The sequence below is a fragment of the Alexandromys fortis genome, unplaced genomic scaffold, assembly GCF_014885135.2.
Source record: "Alexandromys fortis isolate MF-2015 unplaced genomic scaffold, M_Fortis_MF-2015_v1.1 scaffold_69, whole genome shotgun sequence".
Classification (NCBI taxonomy): domain Eukaryota; kingdom Metazoa; phylum Chordata; class Mammalia; order Rodentia; family Cricetidae; genus Alexandromys; species Alexandromys fortis.
In genome coordinates this window covers 1,713,271-1,728,558 of record NW_026067951.1, presented here as the reverse complement: position 1 = coordinate 1,728,558, position 15,288 = coordinate 1,713,271, and the positions used below count along the sequence as shown (strand labels likewise).

The 15,288-nt window shown below is 43.0% G+C and overlaps 1 long non-coding RNA gene across 1 annotated transcript in view; it reads left to right on the top strand.

The window, feature by feature from the left end:
- LOC126506705 (uncharacterized) overlaps positions 1 to 15,288 on the top strand; it is a 76,337-nt gene that overhangs the window by 56,363 nt on the left and 4,686 nt on the right. Inside the window, exon 2 of the long non-coding RNA XR_007593313.1 lies at positions 14,823 to 14,959. This is a non-coding gene — a long non-coding RNA (uncharacterized lncRNA). The remainder of the gene's footprint in view (positions 1 to 14,822; positions 14,960 to 15,288) is intronic.

Here is a 15,288-nt window from a genome sequence, read left to right as displayed (position 1 = left end):
GAATGATGGTAGCCCTGTGGCTCCTGCCAGGTACCTCTTTTGCGTGTGCACAGTAACAGCAGGCATTGGAGGCAACACAGAATGAAGAATGCTTTCAGATAACTTCAACCGAATCAGACTTGCCAGACTCTGGGCATCTGAGGAGGAGGAGACTCACTTTAGCAGTGAGAGACTGACTGCTCTAGGTTTTGGTGGGAAGCTATGTGCTTCAGCCTGCCTTTCCTAACAGTGGGCTGCGGTAGCCGGCTACTGGGGGCACCTGAGTTGGGAGGATGTGCCCTGATCAGTTTCAGAGTCCTAAGACCAAAGATCTGGCAGAATGAGGCTCACATAGGCTATCGGTATTTGTGGAGAAGCAGGCAGACGATCCCAGCAAGCCTCATTCACTGTGCGCTAGGAAAGGTTTTCTTCCACTTCAAACAGCTTTGCTATCACAATGTTTTCCATATGTCACCCTGCCATTCAAAGTTTATTTTAATCAAACCAATGGTGTGCTTTCTAGGGTCCTCTTTTAGAGCATCACTATGCCAGAGGAGAGTGATGCCGGTAAGCACTAACGCCTTCACAGGAAAGGAGGATGATGTTATGACATCAAGCTTTCCGATTTGATTCCCAGTGAAAAGCAGAGGCTCGGGCTGCTGTTAGGAGAGACAGGGCTACGTGCCATTTCTCTGATGGCTTTCTGAGAGATTATACCATTTATCTGAGGGGAATGTGTGAAAGAATAACCCAGTTATGAACAAAAATGATGACATGGGGATGGGGAAATGGTTCAGTGGTTAAGAGCATACATTATTCTTACAGAGGATGTGAATTTGGTCTCCAACACCCATGTGAGGTGGCTCACAAGCCCAGTAATTCCAACTCCAGAGAAATGCAATACCTCTTGCACCATCTGGCACCTATACTTGTGCACATACCCTCCACACAGACACACACATACACACAACTGAAAATAATAAAGCATTTTTAAAGAAAGATCATACGTATCAGATCCCTAAGATTTATTTGTTTCCTTATTAACTGTGTGCTTCCCCATACAAGTAGTGTGTAGAAAACAATATTGCAATTCAGGAAAGCTTGAATTATTTAGTATTCAATAAATGTTATCACTTTCCTTAAACTCTTCATTACACTTGCATTTGAACCCAACCATAGTTAAATGGGTTAAAAGTAACCATATGCAGAACTCTCAGCCTTTGGGAATCTGAAAAAGTTTTGGGAGGTTGGGATAAATCTATTTCAGCCTTTCTCATAGGAATTACACTGTGCAGCAACAAAGATACCGTCTATTTACTATTGTTTATATGTATATTAACTCAGACTTCTCAGGCTTTCGTATCATGAAATGCTATGTTCCATCGTGCTCATTCACCTATTAGGGAATTAACTTTATTAGGATTAATGGGTGTTGTCCTCGCCCCAGGCTAAGTAGTAGAGGGGAGGACATTGTCTCATTTAGTCAGTCCTGTCTATTCGAAACATCTTAAATGATTTGTGGGCTTATTCTCCTCAATGTCAAAGAGCATTGCCATTGTTCTTTCTCTGCAGAGCCTCTCTGTCTCCAGGGCTTCCACCCCAGTCCCACTGCCGCCCCACCCCCCATCTGCTGTACAGACAGGGATTTGTGTTTCTGCAGTTCTGAGAAATTATCATCTGGCCACTCTGTGATACGCTCAGGGCGTTCAGTACTTAGACTAAGTGATGGACTTAGGTCATACCAACTGAAATTTGAGTTCTACCACTAATTCATGGCAGGAGGGTGATAAGCTCTGCACCGAGTATAGACAGCTGATATAAGTCAATGGCATGGTCTACCAAATTCATTGGTCAATCTCCATCAACACAACCGATCTGCCACACAGATGTCCCCTAGCCAGGGACACCGAAGGAGTCTTCACAGCAGCTGGAATCTAATGTCTGTTTCTTTGGAAAATGTTTTCAGGTTATACCAGAGCCTTGAATAGACTGAACTCTCTAGCTTCAGGCGCAGTGATTCTCATACCACATTGGGGTTCCATGGAGGAGTTTTGTACTAGTCCCTGACATGTGAAAAACAGACAATTACAAAAAGTTTTACACAAAGTTAAAGTAACTCTCTAAAAATTACACATACCCACAATTTTAATTCTCTGTGTTTAAATTTACTAACATGGTATGACACCAATATCAGTGACATTCTCCCTTCCTCACCCCAGACCATTCTCTTACAAAATTTATGTCTGTTTCAAAAAATTTCCCCCAAAATTCGATGCTGGTGAAAATGACAGTCATTATTCTCTGGGAAAAACTTAAACTGATGTCATTGATTAACCAAGGTAAATGTTATGGTTTGGATCCAGAAAGTCTCCCAAAGGCTAAAGGGTTTGTCCCTAGTTCAGCTATATTTCTAAGTGGGGCTTTTAAGAAACAGCTGCTGACCCAAGCTAGTGGGAAGTCACAGACCCTGGAGTGATAGCTGGGGATCCTGTATGGGACCAAACTAAGTCCTCTGAATGTGGGTGACAGTTATGTGACTTGATCTGTTGTGGGGGTGGACCCTGGCAGTGAGACCAGGACTTATCCTGGGTGCATGAACTGGCTTTTGAGAGCCCATTCCCTGTGGTGGGATACCTTGCTCAGCCTTGATACAGGAGGGAGGGCCTTGGTCCTGTCTCAACTTGGTACACCAGACTTTGTTGACTCCCCTTACCTCTTGAGGAATGGATGGGGGTAGGTTTGGGGGAGGCAAAGGGGTAGAACACGTGGAGGGAGGGGGAACTGGGGCTTGGTGCAGGATAATTGTCTATATTCTGTCAATCATGTTTTAAATAAATGCTGATTAGCCAGGCAGAAAGTATAGGTGGGTCTACCAGACAGGAAGTAGAGGCTGGGTGATGAGAACAGGAGAATTCTAGGAAGGAGGAAGCCCATTCCTCCCAGTCCTACACAGATCATGGAAGAAGCAAGATGTGACCTGCCCGCTGAGAAAGGTAACAAGCCATGTGGCTAATATAGATAAGAATAATGGGTTAATATAAGTGATAAGAGCTAATAAGAAGCCCGAGCTAATGGGTCAATCAGTTTATATCTAATGTAGACTCTTCTGTGTGATTATTTCGGGTGTTAGCTAGCCAGGCGGGACAGAACAAAGGGCCCTCTCTCCTTACAACAGAATGGTGCTTATGTGGACAACTGCATCCACATAAAGCCTGAGACAGCTTGGGAAGTAATTCTAGAACAAAATAACAACATTACACATGGTTTCTTGGTAGCAGCAATTTCTCGGGTCTGCTTTGCTTGCTAGAGGCAAGCAAACACTCTCATTTAAGAGAGGCTTCCTCACTCAACTTTAGCTGCAAAATCTTGCATCTCTTTTAAGAGGTCCTGCCATGAAACACTTAAACCATGTTGATGAAAAGCTGACTGCATGCTTTCTGGTTTTCAGCGATAGCAGGAAAAAAGCTGCACTGTTTTAAAATGCCGGCTTTCTGGGCCATTCTGCCAGGGCAAACTCTGACTCTTTCAAGCAGGCGGTCCCACTACGGAGCATTTGAGTGTAGTTTGTGAACACACTGCTGCAGCTTGCTTGCTAGCAGGGCCATTAAAACGCCATGGGGTTGTGGCAATAAACATGGCTATATCCTGTACCTCTGCCCTGAGGCTGGAATCGCAGAAAGCTAAGGAATGGGCTGGATCCAGCTGCCAAAGCCACAGCTTTAATCCTACCCATATTGCTTGGTAAATTAGACTTGTGTAGTCAGAAAAAGAGAGATATACAGTAAAGAGAGATTCAAAGAAAAAAAAACACCTCTAAATGGTTTACTGTGTGTTAAAAATATATGCAAGCTTGAAAAAAAAAGTTAAAGTCCTTAATATAAAAAAAGAAAGAGAGTAGTTGGGTGTGGTGGTACACACCTTTAATCCCAACACTTAGGAGGCAGAGGTAGACTGACCTCTGTGAGTTCAATGTGTGGTAGCACATGCCTTTAATCCCAATGCCTGGGAGGCAGAGGCAGACAGATCTCTGTGAGTTCAAGGTGTGGCGGCAGACACTTTTAATCCCAGCACTGCACTGGAGAGGCAGAAACAAGGGGATCTCTGTGAGTTCAAGGACAGCCTGGTCTAAAGGGTGAGTTCCAGGACAAAGATACACAGCGAAGCTGTCTCAAAAAGCCAAAAAAGTAAAGATATAAGAAATAGAGGTTAAAATAAAGCCACGTAAAGATGAAAAAATACACAGAGAATCTTGGTACTGTATGTTATTATGCTCTCTTTAAATTGTTTGAATGCTGAGGAAGGAGCAACAGCTGCTAAAATATATTTGTTTACAAATGCTGCTGAATTAATCCAAGATAGGTATTTTGAAAATACCTTGATTTCAAAATTGAAGTCAAACGATATGTTATTTTGGAGAAGAGATTTTGCTTTTGTTTTCACAGGAAACGAGATGCTGTGGATTCATTCTGAGTTAAGAAAAATCAGGTTTGGTCAAGGAGGACCACCTGAGAAATCTCCAGTAGGAACAGATAGCCAAGATGTCAGAGTTCTACACCCAGAAGAGATTCAAGACTGCTACCTGAGATGATCAAGACTCACAGGATATTCCAGTCAGGACTTGATCATAATTCAAAATTTTTTTTAGGTCCCCATAAGATTATCAGCAACCCCAACCAGCAGGAAGTAGCCTGGAACACTACACCCACATTCCCAAAAAATGGACTATGGATATTTTCCTTTATTAAAAAAAAAAGAGGGAAAGTGATGCGGGAGAATTGACTGTATTCTGTTAGTTACGTTTTAAATAAATGCTGATTGGTCGATTGCCAGGCAGGAAGTATAGGCGGGAAAACCAGACAGGAAGTAGAGGTAGAGCAATGAGAACAGGAGTATTCTGGGAAGAAGGAAGCTCTCTCTCCAGTCCTGCCCAGATCACCGAAGAAACAGGATGTGACCTGCCCCCCTGCCCCACTGAAAAATGTACTGAGCCATGTGGCTAACATAGATGAGAATAATGAGTTAATATAAGTTACAAGAGTTAACAAGAAGCCTGAGCTATGGGCCAATCAGTATATCATTAATGTAGACTCTGTGTGCATATATGCACACATGGGAAGCGCCAATGCATCAACTGAACTCAGTGACAATTATTTTTATAAAAGGACCTGAAGTTGGGAGAGAGATTTGGTGAGGAGTCAGAGAAGGATTGTAGAACAATGGTGGTGGATATAATCAAACAACATAGTATACCTGTTAGAATTCTCAAATAATAAGTCTTCATTTTTTACAAAGATATAGGCCACTTGAAAGAGAACACTGCCTTAAACATAGAAAATGGAAGATAAAGTAACCAATACAATTTCAAGTTAAAGACATATAAAGCATTAAACTAAACAAAACAAGAACATAGTTCACTTTCAAAGGAGCCCTGCGTAAAACCTGATTATCCACAGAATATAGAAAAAAAACCTTTAGCATAAGATGGGTTATTCTAACTGGGCATGATGGCACATACCTTTAGTTCCAGCATTGGGAAGCAGAGGCAGGTGGATCTCTGAGTTCGAGGTCAGCCTGGACTATACAGTGAGTTTCAAAACAGCCAGGACTACACAGAGAAACCCTGTCTTGAAACAAAACAAAAAGATGAATTTATTCTAAAACAAATGAAAATGGAAACATTTTTTCTCCATACATTCCAAGGAATATGGTAATTTCTACCATATGGGAACACTTCACAGGGAAACCCGAGTGTGGAAGGAATATCTACTCTGGGCTGAAAAACATTTTTGAATTCTGAAATGAGGGGATGGGGATGAGAAGGAAGAAACCATAGACATCAAATAACTCTTGCCCTTGAACTTGATTCTTTGGAGATGGTAGAATGGGATTTGGGTGCCCTTGGTTTAGGATATGGTGGTAATAGAGCAGAGAGAACCACACCTGAGTACAAAATGCTTTACTTCATTGACATCTTCTCCAAGTTTGGAACACATGAGAACAGGATTTGGAGAGAAGATTGGGCAATGTGTATATGTAAGTGACTACCTGGATGCAGTGGGGGGCTGGAGGCTGGGATGAGAGGGGCAATGAAAGAATGATGTGCTAGGAAAGAGAAATTACTCATTCAATTCTATGAACTTTGTCACAAAGCACCAAGAACTATGAACAACTTTTAATAAACTGTCAATAAATGTTGATGTTAGTACCAGAATTTCTACTTAGTGAACATTGGTTTATGTGAACAACTCTGTTTTCTCTTGGGAAAATTAAATCAATCAGCCATTCATTCTTTATGATGAATGTATAATAAGGCTGCTTTCTTCTGGATGTCTAGTAGAGATCAGCCCAACAATGAGAGGTTGACAGTCAAGTTGATTAGTGACACGAGGCAATTTAGGGTCACAGGGCTGAGTTCAGACACAAGGGGGTGGAGGGATGTCTCAGGAACTGAGAAGTTTGTAACTTCTATGATAATATCCACAAAATTCCAAGTGAAAGGGATCTTGAATAAAATCAACCAAAACAGCACCTGTGGTTATGACATGAGGTACAATGCATTGTTCACAAACCCTTCACCCTCTGACTTCTGAGCATTTTCATTTGGAAGATTGGAAATCTAGAATATTGTAAAAGAAACATTTCCCATTGAGATTAGCTTGCCTTCTCCAGCTTCTCGCCTTCTGAGACCCTGCGCGTCCAGCCTTGCAGTTTAGAACTGGGATGCAACCCTAACCCTCATTAAGCTCTCAAATGGGTGCTCGTCAGTGGGGCACAGCACCCGGCCATCCCCACAAAGGACCATTTATCAGTTATTTTGGGAAAGGGATTTTTTTTAAGAGAAGAGGAAACCAAAGTAATAAGCTTTTTGTCTGTACTCATTCCCCACCGAGATCCCGGATCTGTATGGCTCAGCTTGTCTCATATTTAGTTTTAAAGGCAAATGAGGTGAGATGAAGACACATGGGTCGCATGAGTAATAAAACATACTCTGGAAAGTAGCTTGCACTTCCCCCAACCCTCAGGCCGGCACCTCAGTCAGGAAGTTTGTTTCTTCAATAAAAGCCTTAGTAAAATATAGTGAGGGCTGCAGATTTCTAGAAAAATGCATACATATGTTTACAATATATGCAAAGGAAAAGAAAGAGAGCCAAAAAAGGAGATAAAAGAAACAGTAATTACATGGAACTGAAAAATGAAAACCAACAAGAACAATACTTGCTCTATGAGGGTACTCTGCAAACCGCATCCTTCTCAGCTGCCCAAGCAACCCAGGATGCCCCCATTGCTCCGCTCAGATGTTGGTGCCAAGCAATGGCTTTTACTCATATACCCCTTTGCTGATAGCTGACTTCCTGCAGTCCCTTTAGCTGCACAAGGACTTGGAGAGTGAGGATGCTATCGGTGCTTAGGGAGAACTGATGGACAGTTGAATCTATTGATTCTTGGAAGCTTTTTGGGTGTGAAAGAAGACATTCTAGGCTATTCAGACCTAGAGCTGCTGGGCTGTATAACAAATGTAAGTCTTCAAGTTCCTCAGTGATTGATTCTGTTTGGCCCCAACCACGGTCTTCGTGTGTTTGGCTTTGTGGTTGGACCCAGACACAAAGGATCTGGGATAAAGTCTCTAAAGCCAAAATATAACTGGGGGATGAAGTCATTACCTAAATGATGTGCCTGATAGGAAAAAGATCAGGCTGATGAAGTGCACAGCACCTTGGCCAAGATACATTCAACAGATGCTACCATGAGAAGTGGGTGAGGGGCTGATAATGTTCTTATAAGGGAATTACAAGGGTGGGCAAGGCAGGTTATAAAGGTGAAAATTCTAGAAAAGGGATTCTGTTGATGGAATAAATTACACAGCAGTGGAGGACCACATGCTACAAAGATGCAGCAAATTTCCCTGAAAAGGCTCTGAGCTGCGGCCCTCCACTTCCCCAGCAATTCTATCCATGCTTTGGGGTTGAATTCTCAACTGGCTAATGGCCGGATATTGGATTTATGCAGGCAATCAAAGCAACCCCGATCAAAACCAACAGTTGAAAGGCATCTGAGCTGGTATGAATTCTGTAAACTGCTGGGCAGAGCAGCAGGATCTCTGTGCTCTGACACATCACCCTCGGGGATTAATGCATTCAGAGTTCATGTCCAGTGGATGCAAGGAACAGGGAATGTCTAGCCCAAGGCCCTCTGCCCTGGTTCTATCTACATGTCCATTTGGTTAGGGAACTACCACCACCTCTTTTCAAAGTTTTTTTTTGAATGTCCATAGCTCTAGAGAGACTCCAGGAATTAGGATATAACTGGAATGTGGTGGTAGTTAATTATATAATGTTTCCGTCACAATGGACCACAAAGGACTGGATAATGGGATGCTTTATTTGGAGAACTGTCCCAGCCCTTCTTATTCATGGCTTAAGAGATATATTATAGAAGTTTATACAATATCAAATACTGCAGGCAAGGAGAGCCAATTGACCCAAAGCAGTTGACAGTCCACAAATTCTATGCTAGGGTGAAAGAAAGATGCCCTCCCTAATTTCAAACCTTCCAAAACCTGGGTCAGTTTCTGATGCTAACACAGCACTGAATGGCAAGGCTTTGCATCACCAAAGACTACATGAGGCTTGTTATAAATTATAATTGCACTTACATAAGCATGGGAAAACAGCCAACTTCTTTAAAACTGATTTTCTCTTCTATATACCTTTCTGTGTCTGATAGAATCCTGCTTACCTGATTATTTTACTGTTTAATGAAGAAAGAGTTCCTTAGAATCTCAGTACTGGAACATGTTAGATACTTTACTTCCAAGACTGTATTTAATCATAAAAACAAATTTACATGCTATTTATTCTTTTTTAAAAGTTTAATTGAATTTTCATGTAGCACTGTGGATAGAACCCAAGACCTCAGGCATGTAGGCAAATGCTCCTGTAAGACTTTAAGACAATTCTGAAGCCATTTTTGACAATTCTGAATCCTCTCAGCCTCTGTGCCATAGTGCTTCCCCTCCTCCCCTGGGAACCAAGGACCTAACAGCTACACTCGCACATACTCATTCCTGAACAATTACCCATATACATATGCTTTGGTTCGGTCCCCTGGGAAACGGGGTCAAAATGACCTCTTACCTCATCTGATCTGGCAACAGATCTTCAGTCAACTATTGGTAATAGCCCTTTCAAATAAGCCAATCAGAATAGTCAAAGAACAACCCCCCTTGCTTCTGTGGCCCCTTTAAAAGTAGACTGTACCTGCATTTGAGGTCCCTCGGCTTCCTGAATGCTGGGGGACCCTGTCATGACAGAATTAATAAAATCCTCATGCTTTTGCATCGGTTGTAGTGTGTGAGATGGTCTCTGGGGGCGACTCCTTCTCGGTGTTTGGACGCTAGAGTCCAACACTCCAACATTGAGCCTAGTCCTCAGAGTCATAATTTTATTTTTTAAAAGTTGAATTATTTTTTGAGGTATTGGAAATTTTATCTTTAATTGGTAGAAAATAGTTGAATAAATGTGTGGGGCACACTGTGACATGTCTTATTATATAATGATCTATTCAAGGCAATGATCATTATCTATTTCTTATGTCTCTCTGGTGAAGCATTAAAGAGCCTCTCTTTCATTCATTTGAAAAATACAACAGAGGCTAGAGAGATGGCTCAGCCATGAAGATCTTGGCTGCTCCTGCAGAGGAATCTGGTTTTGGTTCCCAGCATCCACATGACAGCTCACAGCTGTCTGAAATTTCAGTTCCAGGAGATCTGACACCCACTTCTGACCTCTGAGGGTACCAGGAACACATATGGCACACATACATACATGCCAGCAAAACACTCACATACATAAAAGAAATCTTAAAAAATAAAAATACAATCTATTATTAACATTGTATCCACTCTATGAGGCAGTACACCACTAGAATGGATTCCTCCTGTCTAAGGGTGGGTACAGCATTCAGAGGTGCCTAGAGCCGAGATCTTAAGTAGTTTTTCTTTTTTAATAGATTTTTAAATTTTTATTTATTTATTTATTTATTTATTTATTCATTTATTTATTTATTTGAGACCAAGTTTCTCTAGATAACAACCCTGAGTGTCCTGGAACTCACTTTGTACATCAGGCTGGCCTCAAATTCACAGAGATCTACCTGCCTCTGCCTCCTTAGTGCTGGGATTAAAGGTGTGGGCCACTGTGCTGGCTTTATTTCTTAAATGGTGTGTGTGTGTGTGTGCATATATGTGTGTGTATGCATATGAGTGCACAGAAACCACTGGATCCCCTGGAGCCAGAAAAAGTAGGAATTTGTGAGTTGCTCAACACGGTATTGTGAACTGAACTTGGGTTCTCAGGAAGAACATAATCACTGAGTCATCTCTCCAGCCCCAGACCTTAAGAAATTTTATCTTTCATAAATGCAAACATAAAAAAATAGACCAATGGCATCTTCTCCTCCTCTACTGAGGAGCAGTGTCTTTCTGTACATGGACACTGCGTATACACACAAAGACAGAGTGGCCACTGTGTGATGAACTTTGTGTCAGAATCAAATTTGAAAAAAAAAGGATGAAATGAATGAGTATTCTGAAAGTGCTTGTTTTTCCAGCTTTCTGGATAATTGTGTCCCCTAACAAGATGTAATTCAGCCCCCACACAAGTGCAACACACCAGTGCCTTCTCCAGGATTTGCCTCCCCGCCCGTCTTACACAACAGTTTCCAACACAAACTACAGTCTTCATGGTTACAGCTTCTGAGATTTCAACCCTTGACTTTTTGGGGATTATGATTTGGGGGGACTTTTAAACTTCAGAGTTTTGACCCTTCAGGGTTCTAACACTAGGATTGTGGAGTTCGGGGTGGATGGTTACCGAGTTTAGGTAGCTGGAGTTCAGCTTCTTTTTGACTCCCTCAGTGCTAATGGAACCTCTGAGAGGAGATCAGCTACAGGGAAGTGTGGCTCTCTCATTTCTCAGGGAGGACAGTTAGTTACAGTTGTGCCAGTCTGATGTCTCATCACTGGGGCTAGATACCTGACATGATCAACCTATGGAAGGGATAGATTCATCTGCACTCACATTTTCAGAGGCCTCAAGCCATCATGGCTGGAGCAAAACAGCTCACCTCGCAACATCCAGGAAGCAGATAGACTGCTGAGCCACCTGGCTTTCTCCCCACACCTTCTATTACCATCCCCTAGGATAAGCCATCCACAGGTAGAGCCATGCTGTTAATCCTTAGTTAATTGAGTCTGGAAACACGTCCATAGACACACCCAGCAGCAAGCTTTATTAATCTAGGCGATTCTAAGTTCAGTCAAGTTAACAATCAAGAAATAATAACTAATATGAACAGCAATAAACACCTACCTCGCCCACCTCTCAGGGTTATCATGAGCCTCATAGAGAATAATATACATGCAGGTGTTTTCTAAATTCTGACTGTGCACTACACCTGTTTGCAGCCATAATTATCACAATCAGCAAAGTGCCAATTTCTGCCCCCTGTTACTCTGGGTGGGTTACCCTGCACTCTGCTATCTGCAGGTCAGTACAGAGAGGTCCATCACCACACGGTGATTTGACATTGCATCTTGTGAGGCAAGCCTCATGCGGAGCAGCCTCTTGTTACGGCTTGATGAATGCATTAGTTTTTAGAGGCAGACAAAAGGAGAGAGGAACAGACTGAATTGAGGTTTTATGTGTATTTCCCAGAGGAATACATAATTGAACCATAAATGCTAAACTGAGCCTTCTGAAATACTGATAAAGAGCCTCATTCTCAAATAGTCTCTGTCCTTCTTGCATAGCATCCCCGCTTCACATTGGAGGGTACGTGTGTTATATGGCATGAGTCTACTCTGGGGCACTCACGCACACGTGATCAGGGACTGGCGGGGAAAGAAGGTGGAAAGGCTTTCTGAAATGACTCCAATTGTGAATAATATTACCCAATACTGAATAATTCCGGCATCAGTCCACGTGATGAGTACCGTGGCATCGAGAAGCCAAGACTCCACTGTGAGGTGTCTGACGCAGACACAACTCTTCGCAAGAGACCACTTTCATAAATAATACTTACAATATACACAAGATACTGGCCATGCAATCAGCTTCTACTGTCTGTTCAGCTGAAAGCTGAGTACAGCTCAGGATGTAATGTTCTCAGAGCCTTTCATGTGGTATTCTAATAGTGAGAAGGACCTAAAGGGTCCTTCTGTTCTGTCTTCAGGGTAAAACGTATAGGGGTAGAGTCCATATTAATCTTCCAACAGGGAACATACTCAAGGCTATCCTGAAGTCGTCTACCCTGGTATCAAACCTAACATTCATCTTCAGTGTTTCGAGGATCCAAACAAAGACATGGTTATCTCTGAGATAAAAGAGATGGTTGGAATCACTCCCAGAAGATCCTTGGATCCTGTTTCACATGATCTATTGCCAGGATGAAAATTGCCTCTTTCAATAACACCTTATCAGACCCCTATTGTGTAACAGGTGCTCTCCTGCATACAGCACACTACACAGCACACAACATCTGTTTTCACATTCGTTCCCACAACTTTACCTGCTAAGATATTTTATTTGCTATTTATTGTTGTCATGACAAAATAGCTAACAAAAACAACTTCAGAGGGAAAAACTGACTTCGGTTCCTGCTTCTAATTGATTTTAGTCCATGGCGACAGGGAAGGCATGGCGGTGGAGTGACACTGTTGGCAGGCATGTGAGCAGGCTAGTTGCATCATGGCAGACCAGGCAACAAAGAACGTGACAGGACTGGACCAGGGATAATGTGCCTCTAAGAGCCTGTCTCCTGTGACCTGCCTCTTCCTACCTCCTAAAACCTCCCAAACAATGCCCCTTAGCCAGAGAACAAGTGCTCAAACACAAAGCCAGTTGGACATCTGTAAGACAGATGAAGAAATCCGTCTTTATAAGAAGTTATGTAAAACTTCTTTTTGGACTTGCCAAAGTCCAAAGAGAAGTTCTAACCAGTCTATACTACAGGTACCATACTGTATGTCACTTGTCATACTTGGCTCCCATTATGTGGAGAAACAGACATGGATGTGGGAAGGAATGGAGTAGAGAAGCTTATTTGTGTAAAAAGAAAAAGAAGGAGACCCTAGGCCTAGGTTCTAGAGTAAGAGGTATATCTCGTTCATTTGACAAGGTGAGGCATGCAACGCAATCATTCGTAGGTCCTGCTGGCTTGGTATAGAACACAGCATGGCTGCTTCAAGTAGGAGGAAGAGACCAAACTCCCTCCTATCAGTAGCTCCCTCTGCTTTGCGGGAGAACTCAGGGAGCCTGGCTCTGGGCCAGCCTGGCCTGGGTCTGGAAGAGATGACTGTGACGTTATTGTTTGTGATGATGGCATAGCTTACCCATCTTCCTATCTGAGGAAAGAAGAGACCTGCACACCTCCTCCCCCTTTTATGTGTCCCACAGGTAAGCACACGCGCACACACACACACATACACATGCATGCATGCCCATGCACACATATATGTACACACACTATAAAAATAGGCTCCTAAACTAGAGGTTAATCAATAAAGGGAACTAGAGGTTAATCAATAAAAGAAACCCTACCTGTGATAACCAAAGCCCTCTAGCATCTACACACTCTCTTTTACCCACTTCCTAGGGAGCAGCAATTTGACAAGCAGAGAACCATCTTTTGCTGGCATTTTGCTCCTTCCTAAGGACAAGCGACTCCATGGGGTTAAGCTAACTAGCTCTTCTGGGCAAGGGGCTTTTTGCCAACCATTTACTGAGCCAGATGGACTTTCAAATCCCGGGCAAAGGGACAATTCCACAGAGGGCATTGTACACTAATCCCAGCCCCTTCATTTTGCAGCGGAGGGGGCAGGGTACTCAGCTTCCGTTTGAGACACGTGATTGGGAAAGGATGAATTGCTAGAGGAAGCTGCGGGCCAGTGCTGGACAGGGTCTTCCTAACCCATGGAGCTGTCTTCCTACCTGTTTGCCAGGCCAGGTTCATACTATCACAGTACAGAGCTGATCCCAATGAGATATAGGTGCCGAGTTCATGAGACAGACATTTTGAGAAAAGAAAGACACCTGGCTTGGTAGAAGAAGCTAACGTCTGGGGACCAAAGCCACTCCATCTTGCAGGTCATCAGCATCTCTGTAAACAGAGACAGCCACGATCACCCTAATGAAATCCCAGCTCCGCGCTGCTTCTGTGTAAAGATGTCTCATTTAGTAACAATGGGCCATAAATTCATAAGTGCCATTAAGTTTATGGGGCTTCTCCCAGTCAGAGACCCTTTGAGCTATCGATTTTATTTTTAACAACCTCTCTGTGACCTTTGAAAGCACGGTAGTCAGTTTGGGTCTGTGATGAAGCAGTTCCTGATGCTGTCTTCCTTCAGCCCAGGCCTGCAGTGAAGGCAAAAGGACAACGAGAAGCAAGTATGAGGTCAGGAGACATTTTATTTCTTGTCTTGTCTGGATCAAAGTCAATGCATTGTCCGGGGTCTTGGGGTTTTGTAGACTGTGATGTTTATGTTATATCTGTCTTCATTCAGATGGTACATCCCAAAGATTTTTCTCCTAATTGCTAAAAACACAGATAGCCCCTAGGATACTTCTGCTACTATGCCAGGTGGAGACTCTGCAAAGGATACGTGACAGCTGTTGAAGCATTAGCTGCTTTATAAGACTTGACCTTCTTCTCCTGAGACTAGCCACGAGTCATACCCTGGGCGGAGAATGGGCGGCACATAATTGGGATTCCATGCTTGATAGCACATCCTCCATGCCATCATTTTGGCTACATTTCGCAGCCCATGGCCTTTGTCTCTGTTTCAGTGAAATCCCAGCTGTAGCAACGTGGAACTGAGACTTCAGGGCTAAAGTTGGTTGAGGAGAAATTCTTGGAAACTGAAGAACATCTGAACTGGGGACTTCATGATGCTCCTGAATGTAGAGAGAATGCCTGGAAGCCTGTAAGTTGACTTTATCAACCACCCCTCCGTGACATTTTCAGAGCTCCTGACGATGGTGGCAGGCATCCATTAGAAGCTCCAGTGCCCAGAAAAGGGCTGAGAAAGATCTAAATGAGCATTGCAAATCCCAGTACTTAGGAGGCTGAAGCAAAAGGCCAGTCTGGGCTACATAGCGAGAGACCCATCTAAACAAATAAATGTCAGCGTATCCAGTCTGTGACCATGAGCCACGTATGACCCAAGATGTGATCTGGCACAAAGCCAGTAACTAGCAGCGTGCCTTATACACAGCACGCACCAGTAAACAAGCTGAACAAGACAGACAGTAG